Genomic DNA, 20,672 nt, shown 5'->3' on the forward strand with positions numbered 1-20,672 from the left:
ATCTGTCTATATGACTAGTGGGTACATAAATGCTTTTACCAGAGTGTATCTGGGTGTGTAGGTGCCTGCTTGACTGTGTGACTGGGTGCAAATTACATAGTATTAAATTACATACCATAAGCAAGCACTCACATTTAATTTCAAACATATTCATTCATAACAGCTTAATAAAACAAATATATTTTCAGAATAGAGAGTCCTCTTCCTCCTTTGCTATTCACTATTTTTTAGCTTAGTGTTCTCATCTAACCTCTGTTCTATTTTGCCTTTACTGTTATGTCTATAAACTGTACATTTTCTTTCAGCTTATACACACTCATAGGTTTTCTTAATATACTTTTTATAGCACACCCTGATACACATACCTGTAAAATTTATTTGCAGTTGTCCAGCCTGTATTTAAATATCTGTTAACATCTGTTTTCCACTGCAGTTCTCATATCAGAATATGGCAATTCCCCTCTACCCTCAGTAGAAAATACCAATAACGGCTACCCTTCTCACTGTGCTCTCACTCATACTACTGTACTTGACAAATCACAGAGTTGCTTTCATCTTTTATTTTTGTCACACCACTTCTAAATTGTCACTATTTTAACCCTTTCCATGTTTCTTACAAAGATCCCAATTCAGTAGGTTTTATAGTGGATCTGCTTTTCCACAGCAGGGCTCACAAGGGGCCTCTGTGTGATAAGCAGATTCATATGACAGCCCTTAAACACACTCAAAACTCTACTGCCAATGGTTTTCACTTATATTTTAGTTTGTAAAATATTTTCAATTACATGACACACACTCCCTCCTGAGAAAAGTGGTACACCAGTCTACTTTTCAGTTTTACACTGTAGTCTTATTTTTTGTTCCCTTCCATTCACTCTCTTTTAGCGCCATTTCCATATTAACCATGTTTCCAACAGTGTCTGCCTACCAGTAGGTCAAACAGTCACACTGCTTTCTCTTAACAGCATACTAGCTTCATATTAACTATTGCAGTTGTGGTTGACTGTTTGCAATTCCAAGCATATCCCAAACAACATAACTTTATTTTTATTTTTCCAAAGCCAATCACAGAGGTAGTTACTATTTTTCTTACAGTCACTACCTCATTTTAGTTCCCTTCCTATCTCCACCATCTAATCAAATGTGGTCTTTTATATTTCACTTGCTGCCCTCCATTTTAAGTGCCTTTCATCTTCAAAACTGCCTCATTCTGTGGCAGCCTTTTCCTGTGTGCTACACCTGCTTGTCTCCAGAATGGTCAGAGTGTGGATTGTGGGCCATAGTTTTTGTTTTGGGCCAGAAAGAATGCTAGAAAGAGTAGCATTGACAGGGACTTAAGTTTACCTAATGTAGATATTATGTGGGTTGGCCAGAGAGGTTTACAGTGGCAATAATTGCTGCCTTTGATTAAAAACATTGTAGATTGCCAACATCCAGAACTCATGATTATGCACGAACCTGGCAATGTCTTAAGCACCATTACTGAGGTAAAACTACAACTCTTAATGAAGGATACCTTCAGTAAATTAATGTCACATTTCCCACATACTGCCTTGGTGTTCTCTAACATTTGCCAAAGACAGAAGTGGCAGTGGTCAACCAAATTTTGTCCGCAGATAGACAAATCAAGGAAACTTGTTAATAAAACTGTTTCTGCATTTCTCTGAGTCCACAACATGGGCTCTATATACCATACCAACTTACACTTCAATATGTACAGAATATATCAGAAAAACAGTCTATTTCACAGATGGAGGCAACAGGGTGTTTCTCAACAACTTAAAAGACTGCTTCCTGTTCTATGTGTAACTATCATCTGCACATCATAAACACAAAGGCCCTTTTCAGAGCAAACCCTCTCCCCAAACACTGGTTGTTTTTGTTTTCGAATCCTTTTTTCAATTTTTTTACTTCGATTTGCGGATCTGCTGAGGATCCCCAGCCAAATAAGAGGTCTGCCTGTTATATTGTGCAAGGCTCTGTGACGGATCTGATTTTGCTGTGTGGGTGTGTGAGTGGGTGTTTAAGTGCCTCTGTGGATCTGTGAGAGACTGTAGTGGTTTTGTGGGTCTGTGAGTTGGTATGTGAGTGTATGAATGAATATGTGAGTGGGTGTATGCATGTGTAAAGGGGTGTGTTAGTGTGCGAATGGGAATGTGAGTGTCTGAATGGGTGTCTGAATGGGTGTGAGAGTGAGTGTGTATGCGGCTGTCTAGTGTGCCTGTGGGTGTGGTATTAGTTTTGTGGGTCTATGAGTGGGTGTGCAAGTGTGTGAATGGGTGTGTGAGTGTGTGAATGTGTGTGTGCCTGCGTCTATGATGTGTGAATGGGTGTGAGTGGGTTGTGTGAGTGGGCGTGAGTAGCTATATGATTGTGTGAGTGGGTGTGTGAGTTGTTGTGTAGGTGTGTGAGTGAGTGTGTGTGTGCGTCTGTGAATGGGTGTTTTTTTTAATTGGGGCCTGGATTAGCAGATCCATCATAGATTCACATGGGGGCCACGCAGAGCACTCCAGATGAATTTGCAGATCCTTATACGCCCCCCCCCCCCCCCCGAAAAAAACATTTCTGGGCATTTTTTGTCCATGAGGGGTCTCTCACAGACTCCTCCATCAGTCCCATAAAGGTACCCAGAAAACAGCTGCTCTCTCCAGACGGGAGGAATGCTGGCTCCCCACTATGCAGGGAGCTGGTTCGGGTGGCAGGAGCCCTGGGGTTCCCCCCGGCCCCCAAATGGTGCTTGTTGAGTGCCCTGGGTGAACCATGAGAGACCCTTCTATATTTAAGGTAGCCCCAGGAAATGGGGTTCCCTGGTCCATAATAGGCTGAGGAAGGTGAACCTTGAGGTCCCCCTCCCCTTTTTTTGTTGACTTTGGCTCCGAGAGATGGAGTCTCTGGGGCCTTATAAGGCTCAGGGTCAGGGGCCGCACAGCCCCCCCTGTAGTTTTTTGTTGAATTTGGCTCTAGGGGTGGTGTTCCCAGGTTCTATTAAAGCTTATGGAGTGGGGCTTCATACCCACCTCCCCTTAGTATATATGTTTTGTCCCTGAGGGATGGGGTACCCAGAGCCCAAAAGCCAACCTTACACCACATCACCAAATGCTGCACGTGGTGTGGGTTGCCAACCTGCGGTGTGGTCTCTGCCTTTGGGTGGAGTGGCCACAACGCCTGGCTTGTTTCTTCTTTTCTGTTGCAGTATATGATTTGTGTTTATATGTTCAAGTCATGTATTTTCAATACAATTATATTTATATGCTACACATAATACCCTACAGCTATCCTGCATTTAAACATATAAAATAGTAGCAGTTACAGTGATAATTTTGCTTTTCAGCAGCATAGATACAGATACATATTAGCCAATTGAGACAGCACAGGGCATACATTTATTCCATCTTGAAGTTGTCAAGAGCAGCAAGCACTGTCAAAATCAATTGGTCTTAAATTTTGGACCTATGACTATGCCAACCCTTTGTGCAGACACTCTACAGTATTGGCAATAATATAATTGCCTATGCTGTGTATCACTGGGGGGAGAGAAAGAGATGCACAATGACGTGACCTTAGTTGTGTCATTTCTTTAGGCACACTCATGCGTGGTGAACTATGTGTGCACATATATCACAACACGTGAGCACACTTATAGAAAGACACAAGCATCATTTTCTTTTGTTTGTGCCATTTGAATTATTTGCACTAAAGAACATTTTGACATGTAGAGTGACCCAACAGCAAATGGAAACTCCCAACCCTTCAAAAAACGTTAAAATATTGTTTGAGGGCTAAGTGGTGTAGAATAGCAGCAGAGGAGTGAGTAACAAGAGATTAACAAGGAGTCTGCATGGAGGGCAGATGTTTGTAGAGGAATAAGTATCACATATGGAGGAAAGCGGGAAAACATGTACACACACACATGGAACGCTGAAAGAAAAAAGTAGTTCCCTAAATGTAAGCAGTAGAAAAGCCAGTCAGCCAATCAAAAGAATAGGAAAGAAGCAATGCTCTAGGGAAGGGACAAGCACAAGAAGAGGAAGGCAACCCATCAAATAAGAAGCAAGCAAATGAGAATGAGAATGACAATGGCAACCACTGGTAAGCAATGGGATTGTTTTAATCCCACTGTAAGCTTTGATGTGGTCCACCAGAGATCTTTCACAACCAGACAGCTGAAAGCTGTCTAGTAGATGAGACCTAAGAAGGAAGGTCTTCACTGATTACTCCAGACTTGAAGTCCACCTGGTTTACAATATAGAAGGAGGTTTCTTGCATTGTAATCCAAGTTGACATGCATATAGAACTGATTCTTCTTTGAGTTCTACAAATGGGAAGCAGACGTTTATTCGTAAACAGTGTACATAGTCTCCATCAAACATTTTGATACGATTGTGCTTTTGAGCCAACTTTTAAATGAGTGCTAAGTAGGTGGCATATGCACATCATTAGGCTAACCCTTTTCACTCTTCTCTTTTACAAGAAGTTAAGACAAAAAATATATATGTTTGCTTTTAGACATGTTTTTGTTTGAAGTACCAAGCACCAAGAATGTAGCTCAACCATAATGGTTTACAAAATCCAATACAAAACAAAAGAAGCATTGGCAAAGCAAAAAGGCAGGTGGCCAACACTTACCCTATTAGCTTTGCTAACTTTGTTTGGTTCCAATACATATTCTGAAGAATACCCAATTCTAAGAGTTAGTCTAATTTTTCCCTGCAATGTCCCTGTGTGGCCCAGGACTAGAGTCCCTGGATGAGCAAGGTAGGCAAAGGCTCTGTTCTTCCAGGACTGACCTAAGCTGCAGTGTCCAGTAGTCAACGCACACTGAAGCTGGCTTTCCGAAAGGTTGATTTAAAAGTTGGCCTGGACATAATCAACACATATTGCTTACTATTGCTGTAGCTCAAAGATCTCTTGTTAGAGGGGAGCGCAGAGTTAATGGGGGTAGATGACAGAGGAGGGGGAGAGTGTGAAGGGTCAGACATAGAAAACCAGAAGGGAAGTTGACCTGTGGAGACATATATAAAAGTGTAACAGCAGTGCTCAGATTGAATAAACTAACTTCCAGATGAGTGCCGTGAAGCTACCATAACCAAAATGGAAGCAGGGTAAGTCTCATTTTACAACATTGTACTGCAAAAACAGTCAAGAGGTTTCCTCCTTATTGAAACTGAAAGAATAAGGATCCAAGAAAAATAGCAGTCTCTCGTGGAGAGATGAGACAAACAGGGTAACATTCAGCAGGTTAGATTGGTCTTGCACTGTCAGGTGTTGGAACCTAGCAATTGCTTCCTCCCTCAACCTTGCATGTGCAAGGTACCAGTCTGGCTCAGTGCAAAGTCACAACCTGACTAGAGCTTGCTGACTGGTGCTCATCTGCCTTTGATTGATTTTGAGAGCCTTTGGAGCTTGTATGGGAAATGGGGTGTGAACCGGTGCTCAATATTTTGGCTTTTATACGCCTAACATGGGTAGGTGGAATCTGGCCCTTTCAAAGATAATGTTGTTTCTGCTCTGGTTGCCTGCTTTAATTGCTCTTCTAATTCCCCCCTCCTTCCTGTGGTGTAATTATTCATCATTAGAGAGCATCCTTGCTGTTACAGTTAAAGATGGCCCTGATTTCTATGCACTTGTGAAGAAAATGTATTTCTCAACAAGTACTAAGGAGCAACAAGGATACAGGTAGCAACACTTTCTCCACCTACCTCCATTCTATGACTCACTCAGCACACCAGAAAATAAAAATAAAAATGGCACAGGTTTATTGCTTATGTTACAAATTCAGAGTCTTACCCTTTTGGTGTCCTTTTCTTAGTTCATTCAGCATCTCTGACAGATTTTGACATATGGATTACTGGGCCTTCTCTGATTGCCTCCTATGTTGGTAAATAGGAGCACAACATTCAACTGTCCCTGTGTTTTAGCTGGCCAGACTTTATTATTATTATATTAATGATAATTTTCATGTATCTCTCTTTCTCACATATTCTCACGTATCACACCTCCAAATGCCTGCATCTCATAAAATGATAGCCAAATCTCAGTCTTCACTATGCATGACATGAAAACGCTTCCCACACTGGCTCAAACAAGACCACCTCCCTTCCAAACATACACCCTATAGAGTGCTCCTTGAGAGCGGTGTGGGTAAGCGCTTGAGTACCTCACATAAGGGTAGTAAGTGCTGTACTCTGAATGAGGCATTTGTCAAAAAGGTCCTTCCCTCATTATAGTAGATTGTATGATGCTGCGGTAACACTCACCACAAAAGTAATTATCACACGCTTAATTGCAACAGTCATGGCGAGCACCACATGACCCAGTAATCTGTCTCCAGGTCAAATATAAGCCTTTTTGTGATTGTTCAGTCCAGACTTTAGGGTACATTGCACAAGGTTTATGCATGATGTCTACTTTACAGTTGTGAGCATATCACTTCATGGTCAGTACTTAATTTGAACCAGCGATTTCCGGTTCGGGACACCGGCACCTATTTTTGAGGACTGGCACTTATTTTTCTGCCTCAAGCACTTACTGTGAGCAGATGACACAGACAGGAAGGACGGAGGGAAAAATGAAAAAGTGTCACAAAGGGAGAAAGCAGAAAGCTGCATGAGTGAGCTGAAGGGGAAGAGAGTGGCTGTAAATGGATTTAAAGGTGCCAAGATGGCTTCAGGATTACGCTGCATCAGTTAGCATTTAACTGCAGCAGCCACATGTTTCCGAAGAGAGCTTCGGGCACCGGCACGTTTTTATTTACAAATTAAGCACTGTGCATGGAGTGAGCGCTGAAATTTTACTAATAAATACTTTATGTATTTTGTATTCTGAATATGCATAGAAAATTACTTAATCTAGAAATAACCTTGAACTCATAAAATGTGCCCACTTGAATGGCAGCCGCATAATATAAAAATGTCCTATTAAAAGATACAATAATGTTTATTTAGAGTTTATATTAGTAATAAAATGCAGTAATATGTCATACTTGTGATTAAATACTTTGTATTAGCCTAAAGTAACTGTAGGCCTCAAGCTAACAAGGCCTAAGCTCTTAGTGTCGTTTATTAGAAAAAAGCAATGTCAGTATAAAATGTGATCTCATGCTTTCTGGATAATAAAGAAGGTAATTGTTTTTAAGTTTGAAGGTTGACCAAATCTGTGAAAGAGCAAATGTTTTCCTGTCTTCATAAGCAACTGTGTATTAGGTAATGTGTGTAGAAACATGAATGTACTAAAAGTGTTACAAATATTATCTTGAGATGTATGAGAAAGTAATGCTCCCAGGAATTGACAATGGATGTCCTGACAGAATGAACAGAAGGACACTATGGCCCTCATTGTGACATTGGCGGTGAGTGATAAAGTGGCGGAAATACTGCCAACAGGATTGCGGTAATTACTGCCAAATAATGACCATGGTGGTGAGAACTCCCATAGACAGCCAATGTACCTCACCATCCGCCACGGCGTTAACACCACGCACCACGGTGGTTGCCATCAACAGCCAGGCAGAAGACAAAGTACCGCCCACCATATTATGACACAGCACACCGCCACGATTTCTGACGGTGAGTACAGCCGCTTAGCGCACAAGGGAGGGAGGAAAATGAGAGTGACACACACACATGCACAACACACACCATACGCATAGGCAGTTGCACATGTAAACCAATCGCACACGACACACGGCACAATGAAACATGGACCAGATTACGTAAGTAAAGCAAGGGAAAAGCCATCACATGAACATGATATGTACAACTGTCCACAAAGGGCAAGTGCCCAGTCCAAAGTACGAAGGACCCATATAGCCACAGGGCACAGTCCAAGGCCCAACTTGTCTCCTGACATCAACTACACAAAACTCTGTAGGGGAATCATGTTGTAAATGGGGAGCCACCTCAGGGGGAAGGGGCTGGAGGGCACCTCAGCTAAGTGGTGGCACTTGCCCACTGGTTCTGGAGAGGGCTGCATTCCCATTTCTCTGTGCTTGGGAGTGCAAGGCCACAGTCTCTTAGGTGGGTGACTTTCCCACTGGTTCTGGAGGGGGCCTCATCCCCATTTCTCTGTGCTGGGGAGTGCAAGGCCACAGTTTCTCAGGTGGGTGACTTGCCCACTGGTTCTGGAGGGGGGTCGTTTTACAGCAGTTGCATGAGGGTAGCCTACATGCCATCTGCTGGAGGTGAGAGCTGTGCTGTCTCATCTGGAGGCGAGGGCTGCACTGTCTCAACGGGTGAAGGTGCAGCCTCTGCAGGAGGAGTGGGCTGCACTGCCTCAGCTAGAGGTGAGGGCTCCGTGACCACTGGTGGTGGTGGTGCTGTCATCCTGCCAGCCTCTGCTGGAGGTGAGGGCTGTACTGTGTCAGCAGGTGAAGGTGCCTCCTGGGCAGCCTCTGCTGGAGGTGAAGGCTGCACTGTCTCAGCGGGTGAAGGTGCAGCCTCTGCAGGAGGAGTGGGCTGCACTGCCTCAGCTGAAGGTGAAGCTCCATGACCACTGGTGGTGGTGGTGTCACCCCGCCAGCCTCTCCTTGAGTTGAGGGCTACTTCCCCTGCTTGGCAGACATGTAGGGCTTCTTCACCATCATAGGAGGAGGTGCTGGCTCCTTCCCCTTCATGGCAGGACTCAAGGGCTTCTTCCCCTTCATGGCAGATTCGAGGGCTTCTTCCCCTTCATGGCAGAGGCTGTGGGATCCTTACCCTTCCTGGCTGGTGGAGTGGGAACATCACTGTCTTGCCTCCACGACTAGGAGGCGCCTCCACTGTCCGCGTGGACTGTTTGGCTGAGGTGTTGGGCTGGGTCGTTGGGTCCCTGCTCTTACGGCCAGGACACGGGGGCAGGAGAGGTCAAGTTGGGCAGGGAAAAGCTTTTTTGGAACGGAGGGGCAGGAAGAGAGAGGAGGATTGGGAGTGGAGGTTGAAGGAGTGATTGTTGGAGGAGTACATCTGCTTGACTTGGGTGCAGGTGCATGGGGAGTGTGCTGATGTGAGATGGATGGCTGTTGGGAGTGCTTCCATTTGTGTGCTTTTGGAGGGGGGAGAGACAGGGTTGGAGAGGACACAGGGGACGCGTGCATGGATGTTGTGGAGGTGTCTGCTAGTGAGGTGTGTGCTGCTTGGTGTTGTGATGCTGGTGGTAATTGTTGTAGCAGTGCATGCAGGTGTGAGAGTGGACATGACTGTAAGGGAGGTGGAGAAGGAGGAGGAGGAGGAGGAGGAGGGGGGACAGTGAAGGCATTGGATGTGGTTGTGTCTGCAAATGTCTGGTGATTGCGTGAGTGCTTGTGTGTTGAAGTGTGGTGCCTGTCTTTGACTGTGCTACTCTTGTGTGTTGTCTTGTGTGCATGCTCATCTGTATGTGTGCATGGGATGGGTTGGGGTTGAGGAGACTGGGACTGAGAAGTGGTAGTTGGAGGGGGGACATTAGGGACTGGGAAAATGGCTGCCATCAGAAGAGAGGAGGCCAGAGCCTGAATTGATCTCTGTTGGGCCGCCAATCCACTCTGGATTCCCTCTAGGAATGCACTGCATTGCTGCATCTGGGATGCCAGCCCCTGGCTGGCATTCACAATGGTTGACTGCTCTACAGCGATGGGTCTCACGAGGTCAATAGCCTCCTCACTCAGATCAGCAGGGCTCACTGGGGCAGGGCCTGAGGTGCCTGGAGCGAAGGAGATGCCCACCCTCCTGGGTGAGCAGACATGGGCAACCACCTGAGGGGCTACTGGGAGGGAGGTGCTGGTATGAGGATGGTGGATGTACTTAAAACTGGGGTGGTCACAGAGGTGTCTGCCACCACCAGGGAGCTTCCATCGGATGAGATATCTGAGTCTGTGTTGTCACCTCCTGTCTCTGCCGTGGTGCTCCCCTCATCCTCCATTGCACTGGTTCCCTCAGTGTCGGTGGACTCTGCCTCCTGGGTCCTGTGCGATGCAGCTCCCTCTGTTGCCAGTGCCCCTGCTCCTCTGCCAGATGAAGTTAATGCACACATGGACAGGATGACAGAAGATAAAAGGGGGGAGAGAGAAAGAGAACACAGGGTCAATTACTGTACCAACACCACTGTTGACATACACAGCACTGTCACACATAGGGATCAGGATTGAGCACTATGCATTGCACTGCCATTGATTTGGCTAGATGCTGAAGCAAGATGAGGGCCAAATATCGCTAACTACACTCCTCCTGCGACCCACTAAGCCCTGGCTTACATAGAATGCAACCTAGCTAGGTTACCTTTTTTTGCCTTTCAACCATTGCCCTTGAGCTGGATCATGCTACAATGTCTGGCCTGGCCTTACGGGGCACCCACTAACTAACACCCACCACCCAGATCCCATGCCACCTACAAATTATTGTAGTAATTCCCACTGGACTCACCCCCTTGTGGCTGCTGTGATTTCCTCAAGCCCCTATCCAGCTCTGGGTAGGCCACCGCCAATACGCGGGCCATCAGGGGGGTCAGGTTCTGACGGGCACCCTTTCCTCATTGGAAGTCCATCCCCAGCTGGGCCTCCGTAGTATTCCGTGCCCAGCATCTCAGGTCCTCCCACTGTTTCCGACAGTGGGTGCTCCACCTGCCATAGACCCCCAGGGTCCGCACATCTTTAGCCATAATCCCTTCTTTTGATAGGCGCTGACCTGCAGAGGCGGTACAGACGGGAGGACACCATTACACAGACAATCCAGCATGTCACACATATGGCCCTCCAATCCCGTTTCTGACACTTTTGGCACACACATCGGGCGGCGCGCACCATGTACACCACCACATTACATCTCCCCCATGACACAATGCTTGCACACACATCTCCATGCATCCTTCCCAAATGCATCGTGCCCAAGGTGTACTCACCTGTTGGTCTGGAGGCCATTACAGCAGTCCTTACTGGGGTAGGACCCCATCCACCAATCGCTCCAACTCCTCCGAAGTGAAAGCAGGGGCCCTTTGCCAGGTCACATGGGCATTGGTAGGTTCCAGACACAGCTCACAGAAGCACATGCAGTGGAGGTGTTTTCCTGTTGAAAGTCTGGAAACAAGTGAGGAATCAGATAGAAAATGGCAGTCACGTCTGCGGTGGTGTACAGCGTCACTGCCGGCGTTGATCCCCATTGCTCCCTGTACTCCATAGAGCCCCATATTATCCCCTGAGGAATTGCATGGCAGTGCAAGACCGCCTTCTGCCATGATGTTCAACGTCAGTGAAGTTACCTCACTTCCATCCGTCCCTACATACAGGACAGGCGGACGCCATGTCATGGAGATGGACAACCATCAGATTAACCTTTACTGCATCACTGCCTAGATTTGCTCATATCTGTCAATCCCACTGTCCCATCCCATAAATGCAACATGTGCACTGAGGTTGTGGTTCCATTGTGCAAATTGTGAAAGTATACTCACTCTTGTGACCCTTAGATACCCACCGCTGCGGATGAATGGGAGGAGAAGACGAACCCTCATGTACAGACCCCTTGTGGACTTGGCTACACTGGAGGAATCAAATCAAATCAAATCATTAACATTTATAAAGCGCGCTACTCACCCGTGCGGGTCTCAAGGCGCTAGGGGAAAGGGGGGGTTACTGCTGCTCGAATAGCCAGGTTTTTAGGAGTCTCCGGAAAGCGGAGTGGTCCTGGGTGGTCCTGAGGCTGGTGGGGAGGGAGTTCCAGGTCTTGGCCACCAGGAAGGAGAAAGATCTCCCACCCGCCGTGGAGCGGCGGATGCGAGGGACGGCAGCGAGTGCGAGACCAGAGGAACGGAGGAGGCGGGTGGGGACGTAGAAGCTGAGGCGTCGGTTGAGGTATTCCGGTCCCTTGTTGTAGAGGGCTTTGTGTGCGTGGGTGAGAAGTCGAAAGGTGATCCTTTTGCTGACTGGGAGCCAATGCAGGTGTCTCAGGTGTGCGGAGATGTGGCTGTTGCGGGGTACTTCGAGGATGAGGCGTGCCGATGCGTTTTGAATGCGTTGCAGGCGATTTTGGAGTTTGGCTGTGGTCCCGGCGTAGAGGGTGTTGCCGTAGACCAGGCGGGGACAGGCTCATTATACTCATCAACACACTGGACAGGGCCACAATCACAGAGCTGTGTGCCCAATTGGAGCCTGACCTGATATAATCTATCCGTCATCCCCCTGGAATCCCCCTCTTGTGCATGTGCTTTCAGTACTCCATTTCCTGGAAACTGGTTCTTTCCAAGTGACAGTGGGCTTGGCAGCTGGAATGTCACAGCCAATGTTTTCTATTTTGCTGGCAAGGGTCTTGTCTGCCCTGGTGAAACACATGTGCAGCTACATTGCTTTCTCCCAGGTGCAAGATTTGGCCACTGTGAATGCAGAATTCTATGCAATGGGCCATATCCCCAATATAATTGGTGCGATTGACGGTACACATATTGCGTTAGTCCCCTCTCCACTGCCAGAATGGACAGGTGTTCAGGAATCGGAAGAGTTTCCACTCACTGAATGTGCAAATGGTTTACCTGGCGGAACCGTACATCTCCCACGTCATTGCCAAGTATTCCGGGTTGGTGCATGACGCCTTTGTCCTGTGGAAAAGCAGCATCCCAAATGTGATGGCCCAACTACAGAGGCATAGGGTTTGGCTAATAGGTGAGCCACATTCCCCATCCACTGTATGTCAGTGTATGCCTTCAGGTGTTCTCCCCATAGGATTGTGAACGGCTAAATGTTGTCCCTCAATACTTGCAGGTGACTCTGGCTACCCAAACCTATCGTGGCTGCTGACCCCTGTGAGGAATACCAGGACAGGGGCAGAGGAACATTATAATGAGGTACATGGGCGAACCAGGAGAATTATTGAAAGGACCTTTGGCCTCCATAAGGCCAGGCTTGGGTGCCTCCATCTGACAGGTGGATCCCTGTGCTACTCACCCGGAAAGGTCTGCTAGATAGTAGTGGCATGCTGCATGTTGTGCAACCTGGCCCTCAGATGACATGTGCCTTTTCTGCAGGAGGAGGGGACTGGAGATAACCCTGTGGCAGCAGTGGATCCTGAGGACAAGGAGGATGTGGAGGCAGAGGATAATGATGAGGACAACAGAACATCAGTTATACAACAATATTTCTAATAATAAACAGGTGAGACAGTGGTACTGACCATTACTCTGACTATTGATTTATCTGTGTGCCTGTGGCATGTTGGCATTCACTTCCTTTGCATCTCAACTAACTGTAACCTTTGGCTTCTCATTTTCCGGATGTTGGTGATATGACAACATTGTCCTGATGTGATCACTACAGACTGTTCCAGGTCATTATTTGTTAGCTATCACAGTGTTCAGATCATTTGCACTCAATGTTACTGATCCCACAAATGCACATTGAAAACACATAAAACAGTGTTACTCAAACTATGTTCAAGGGTGTTTATTGTAGTGCTATATAATTGAGAGTAATGTGCAATGGAATGGGTTGATGGTGGAGAAACGTCCAGGGTAGTGTTCTAGTCAGTTTGTAGCACAGGTCCAGTGTCCAAGGGGCCATAGGAAAGGGAGCAATGGTAGTTCAAAGTGAACAAGGTGACAGGGTGGGACACAAGGGGGACAATCAGGAAAGTCTAATTTCCTGGCGGTGGTCTTGGCAAGTGTCTCTGGCTTCTGTCTGGTTCGCAGGGAACGTTTGTGGGGTGGTTCACCTTCTGCGGGGGAGGGGTGATAGTGGCCTGTGGGTCCTGTGGCAGGGCCTCCTGTCCACTAGCTGCAGCAGAAGTGGAGGGCTGGTCAATAGACTGGCTAATGGTAGTATCCATTCCCTTATGATGCTGGCCATGTCTGCCAGCACCCCTGCTATGGAGATCATGGTGATGTTGAGTGCCTGCAAGTCCTCCCTGATCTCCTGATGCTGTTCCTCCTGCAGCCGCTTGTTCTCCTCTATGTTGTTCAGGATCGGGTCCATTGTGTCCTGGGATTGTTGGTAGGCACCCAGGATATTGATGAGTGCCTCGTAGAGATTTGTTCCCTGGGCCTGACTTCCCCCTGACACACAGCAATCCTCCTAGTGTCACTGTTACCCTGGGCCCATGTCCCCTCAACGGTGTGCTCACTGCCACTGACCACAGGTATATGATTGTCTTGGTATGAGGTGTGGACTGGGGTCCCTGTATAAGTGGGCACACTGCTGATTGATGTGTCCTGGGAACAGAGGGGTGGGGATGCTGGGTGGGTGCTGTGGTGTTGGTAACTGATGGGGGAGGCTCTCTGGTGGACTGTGAGTGGGCTGGGGTGAACGACTATCCAGTGGTCCCTGATGGGCCAGGTTGTTGATGCAGATCCTGAATTCCGGAGTTACTGCCATCATTGGGGGCATCTTCTGTTGGGGGACTGGATAGTCGTGGCACCTCCTCTCCACTGAGATTGCCTGAGGCCACTGTGGGTATGTAAGAGATGTAGTATGCTTCATGCCTGTGACATGTTGTACATCCCTATCCTCCTCTCTATGGTTCCTTTTGCCCTGCCATCTTTGATTGTGTATGGTGATGTATTGTGGGATTGTTAGTTCCCCTATCTTGTGCATGCTTTGGTGATGGTGTCCATGCAGGGCTGGGAGTGCTGTCCATGCATTGGTATAGCATGCAGGGCTTGGCATTTGGGTTAGTCATCTGCGTTGGTGCAGTGTGTGGGATTGAGTGGAGTGATGGGAGTGAGGGTGAGGGTGTGAGATGGCATGCAGGTATCAGGGGGGATAAGTGGTAAATGTTGACTCATCAGTGTCCAGTCCTCCGACTACTCCAGCGAGTCCCTCAGGATGCAGTAATACCAAGACTTGCTCCTCCCATTCTGTGAGCTGTGGGGGAGGAGATGGAGGTCCACCGCCATTCCTCTGGATGGCGAGCTGGTGCCTTGATGCCAGGGAACGTACCTTCCCCCGTAGGTCATTCCACCTCTTCATGATGTCATCCCTTGTTCTTGGATGCTGTCCCATGGCGTTCACCCTGTCCATAATTCCCCGCCGTAGCTCCATCTTCCTTGTAATGAATATCTGCTAGACCTGTGCTCCAAACAGCTGTGGCTCTACCTTGACTATTTTCTCCACCATGACCCTCAACTCCTCAACTGTGAAACAGGGGTGCCTTTGTGGGGACATGGGTGTTGTGTGATGTGTGTGAGTGTGCAGGTATGGGGTGGTGTGATTGGGAGTGCGTAGTGGAGTACATGAGGGAGGTTTGGGTGTGTGTGTATTTGTCGCAGTGGTCTTGATTTCTGTCTAGTGGCAAGGATTTGTATACGTAAAGGGTTGTGGGTAATGTGGGTGGGTGTTTTATAGTGGTGTGAGTGTGTGTGTGTGGTGTGTGTATGGGGGTTAGGTCTGTGATGTTTGAATTGGCCAATGTTGTGTAGTTTAGTATTTGGGTGTCCATTCTGAGCGCTGCGTTGTGTACCCCCAATGGTTTACCACCATTGAAGGTCCAGCATTGTGATTTGTGGGTCATGATGTGGTGGGCGTTGTTCTGTTGGTGTAACAGTATGGGTGTTGGGACCGCCACTTTATCACTGACCTTTAGGCTGGTGGATTTGTGTATGTGGGTGTATTCTGTCGGATTGGTGTGTGTGTCGTAATTTGCAAAACGGTTATCTGCAACCATGGCAGTATGTTGGCAGCCATCAGCCTGGCGGTAAGCGGGATTTACTGCCAATGTCTCGATGAGAGACTAAATGTTGCATCTTGACAAAGTCAATGACGTGCGTAAAGGGAGACGAACCAATCATCAGCATGTGAAAGGCTGTCTAGTTATATCTCTAATTTAGAATATTAATTTTATTGAACTAATGGTTATTGTATGATTTTCTGACCAATGACAATGTGGGATAATTTTAACTTAACAGCACTGCACTCAGAGTGGGTGTGGCCACTCTCATGAGCTCTTCTTCTCACTCCCCGACGCCGAACACCTCCACTTTGCGATCCACAGCGACCCCAAGACCACCCTCAGAGGCACCGTCATGTACAGACCACCAGGACCACGCACTAAGTTCAGCGAAGACATCGCAGACTTCGTCAGCCCACACGCACTCCCGTCCACCGACTACATCCTCCTAGGGGACCTCAACTTCCACCTGGAGAACCACACCGACAACAACACCACCGCCTTACTGGACAACCTCGCCAACCTGGGACTGAAACAGCTAGTCAACACCCCCACCCACCACGCCGGACACACGCTCGACCCCATCTTCTCCTCCAGCAAACACATCTCTTTCAGCCACACCACCGAACTCGCCTGGTCGGACCACAGCTGTGTCCACTTCAGCTTCAAGAAGACCACCGTGCACCACCACACCCAGCAACCACCAAGAAGACAGTGGAATCGAATCACCACGGAACAACTCACATCGAACCTCTCTCAGAACCAACCCACCAGCACCACAGACCCCAACGAAGCCGCCAACAACCTCACGAGCTGGATCTCCGACTGTGCCAACCTCCTGGCCCCCCTGAAGACCCAAGCAAACACCAACAACCACAAGAAAAACTCCTGGTTCACCCCCGACCTCAAGGACTCCAAAAAAGAATGCCGCACCCTCGAAAAGACTTGGCGCCTCAACCAGACCGAGGAGAACATGTCTGCTCTCAAGAACGCCACCCGCCAACACCACCAACGCCTCCGCGCCGCACGAAAATCAGCCTTCCAGAACAGACTAGACAACAACGCCCACAACAGCAAGGAACTATTTCGCATCGTCAAAGAACTCTCCAACCCCGACGCAGAAAACAACTCCATCCCTCCCTCACAGGACCTTTGCAACTCTCTCGCAGCCTTCTTCCACCACAAGATCACCGACATCTACAACAGCTTCACCACAACCAACACGAACCCACCACTGGAACCCGCCACCGACAACACCACCATCCTCACCTGGAACCCAACCACCACTGAGGAAACCACCCGCATCATGAACTCCATCCACTCAGGATCACCATCCGACCCCTGCCCGCACCACATCTTCAACAAAGCCGACAACATCATTGCACCCCACCTCCGAGACATCATCAACGCGTCTTTCACCACCGCCACCTTCCCGGAGAACTGGAAACACACCGAACTCAACGCCCTCCTAAAGAAACCAACAGCAGACGCCACCGAACTCAAAAACTTCCGGCCCATCTCGCTCCTACCGTTCCCCGCCAAAGTGATTGAGAAAATCGTCAACGCTCAACTCACCACCGCCCTGGAAACCAACGACTCACTCGACCCCTCACAGTTCAGCTTCAGAGCTAACCACAGCACCGAGACCGCCCTCATCGCAGCCACGGACGACATCAGATCCCTGACCGACAAAGGAGAAACCGTGGCCCTCATACTCCTGGACCTCTCTGCAGCCTTCGACACGGTATGCCACCGTACCCTGATACATCGCCGGACAAGCCCTGGCAGCCGTACCTCGCATCCGCAAAGCCACCGCCGGAGGAAGATCCTTCTCTTTTCTGGCAGCGAAGACCTGGAACTCCCTTCCCAGCCACCTTCGCGCCATACAGGACCACCTCCCCTTCAGAAGGCAGCTCAAGACCTGGCTCTACGAGCACTGATCCCCCCCTCCCCCACAGCGCCTTGAGACCCTTACGGGTGAGTAGCGCGCTTTATAAATGTATCTGATTGATTGATTGATTCTTTGGGTCACCTCGATAATTTTCTGCTGAGAACTTACTCTACTGTTATCTTTGTGCTCCATGCTTAAATACGGGTGACCACTCTTGCGCTCGATGCTTAGAGCTCGATGCGCCTTTGCTTCCTGCCTTAGATACCTCTCTTAAATAGTTTGGAGAGCTTAGAGTTCCCGATTCTGAACGAGTACCCCTTCCATGTCCTGTTACTGATGCTGCCTGAACCGATGCCCGTCTGGCGAAGGCTAATCACCAGCTTGCTGATCCATAAAAAGACATGTATTCTAATCTGCAAATGTCTTTTCTATTGATTTGTCTTTTGTTTCTTGGTACCAACTGCTGCATTTTGATAGAGCCATAGTTATATGTTTTCCAAATTAACATTGACTAAAACTTTTGCATGAAGCCCAAACATGTTGCTGCTAATCTGATGAAAGAGAGTCTACATCCATGCAACTAAAATACTGATTTGATGTTACTCAATTGCCTAATATCTCAAATGTATGTCATTTCTTTTATGCAATCACTCTTATTGTTGATTTTTAATCTGATCTTAGAAGGACTGATTGTAAATGTTTTAATTAAGTTGAGATTCTTTAGAAGATTTGGTCAACCAGTGCTGTTCTTGTTCGTATATCGTGTGGTTTTGAGACTAATTTACATGATACTAACATTGTTAATTTAGAGAAATAAATTTGCTAATTGATATTAAAGGTGTGGTGATTTGTGGCCAAATGAGTCATGGTGTGTGGAATTTACTGTCTCTAAAGAATTTTAAAGATTGTTTTGTTGACTTAAGGGTGTGAACGTCTTAAACGAGTCCAAAGGTCCATCGACCCAATACACGCATCCCCACATCAACTTATTGCAATAAACCAATAAGGTCAGACGCGCCAACAATGGTAATTATAGCTTGTTATTGTTCTACAGAAACAGGCAGAACAATAATAAATTACTGCAAGTAAAATACACTACACATTGTCCACTAGTAGTTACCTGTGCAGCATTAGCCTCAATGGCATATCCCATGAAAAACACATCTGCCCCCACTGCTGGTGAAAGAATAATTCAATATTGTGGTGGGAGTGGCGGAATTATGCTCCCCGACCAAAAACTGACTAGCATGTTGCAGTTCTAATTTTTCAATTTAAACAGGACTCCTCTCTCCAGTAAACAGAACAGTTTGCATCTAGCCAATCATTGGCCATCGCCACACCAAATGTCTGAAGGGAGACTGGATTGATCAGCGTGTTCTCACAACCACTAGCAAGGGATAGACTAATTTGCATATAATTCTTCTAGTCTAAAACATTATATTGAGCACATTTACCACCCTTCTCAATCAGCTTGACAGTTTTACATTTCTCGTTTAAATGAATTAATCAATCTTTTGCTTTGGCTTGTTTGAAAAGGAAATGCAAGCATTGACACATTTTGACATTTTGACTATTTGTCAAATCGCTTAAAAAATATATAAAGAGACACTAAATGTAAGCTACCAAAAATCATTCACGTCGTCTTACAGGAAAACATTGTTTGTGCAATTTGTGCATGCAAGAATTTATTTCTCAAAAAGAAAGAAGATTTTGTATAGTAGAGTGTATAGTAAGTAATGCTGGAAGGTCAAACGTGAAGTACAATAAGAGTTTTGTAAAATACAATATTAATATCACTCAGCATTTTTATCATGGTGCCCAAAATTTGAAGTCTATTATTCCTTATAAATAACTCGATTGAAAGGAATGTTAAAAATTATCCTCGGCCCTTCTCATTATTTTTCAGAAAATGAAAGAACTGTACTACCACAATTGTTTAAAAAAAACTTAGGGGACATGATCCTGCAGATATCGCCGCTGCACATTTTTTCAAATTAACTGCTGTAAACGGAGGTCAATCGCTGTTACTTGTTTTTTTACACTCTTATCTGAATTTTATTACAAATCAGTCACGAAACTATGGCCCTAACAAAAAAAATTCTGAAAACGTATGTTGTAGCTGAAAGGATCCATCTGAGAGCTCAATTTCATTTAGACCTTTGGAAGCAAGACTTGACAATATCTCTTCTGAACAGCCACACCTTCTCTACCAGCTGCTAAACATCATTCATCTGAGGATTTCGACTACTGCTGTATGTTTCATTTAACAAATCAAAAAGAAATATCAATGTCAATCGGAATGTTTTTCTGACTAGTAACATACCAAAAAGCATTGCTCTGTCAAGAAAGTAAGAGGACAGGACAGATGTCAACTACACAAACCATTCCAGTTAAAGGAAACCAAATGTATATTCATATAACATGCATGGAACATACATTTCAGAAAATGCGAAGAGGCAGAACGTAAATAGGTAAAATAAATTGTTTTACGCTTTAATACGGTTTACAGATAAAGGTGTAACTTCCTGATCAAAATACGTGTCAAAATATTCATAATTGATCTTGTAAGAAAGGTCTTGATTGTTTCATGTAGATTTGTTATTTGTAAAAAAAAAAAGTAAACATGTAGGACGTTTATCAGTCTTCATGTAAACTAAAATATAACTAGCACTTTCCTCAGCAATATTTGTGGCATGTTGGCACATTTTGAATGTTTGGAATATGGACGCATATAAAAGCTATTTAGAGTGTATAATTCGCTGGACTCCAGTCAAAACGACCATCTCTTCACAGCACTAAATAACTTTCCTGATCCTCCCCTCAAAGATATTCATGTTTGAAATCCAACATCTGACATTGTATAACAAGGGATGTTATGTTTCCTGTATATGGCAAAACTGTCCTCTTTAATGGCTGCTGGTTTTGGCGTAAAGCAAGGATGAAACTTTTGGGGTCAACATTATGATAATAATGAGCATTAAAGCAATTCACATGTTTACAGCAGGACTTGATTTATGATGGGGTCAAGAGTAAGGGACTTAGCACATCCGTTTTATGCCAAAGCGAGCGAATGGCAATCGCTATCAATGTGAAGACACATTGTAGCTGCTAAAGTGTGTGTTAAAATTACGTCACTAGTGAGTGGTTGGAAGCAGTATTCAACACACATCTGTTGCCTTCAGGTT

Source organism: Pleurodeles waltl, chromosome 5 (assembly GCF_031143425.1).
Source record: "Pleurodeles waltl isolate 20211129_DDA chromosome 5, aPleWal1.hap1.20221129, whole genome shotgun sequence".
Classification (NCBI taxonomy): Eukaryota; Metazoa; Chordata; class Amphibia; order Caudata; family Salamandridae; genus Pleurodeles; species Pleurodeles waltl.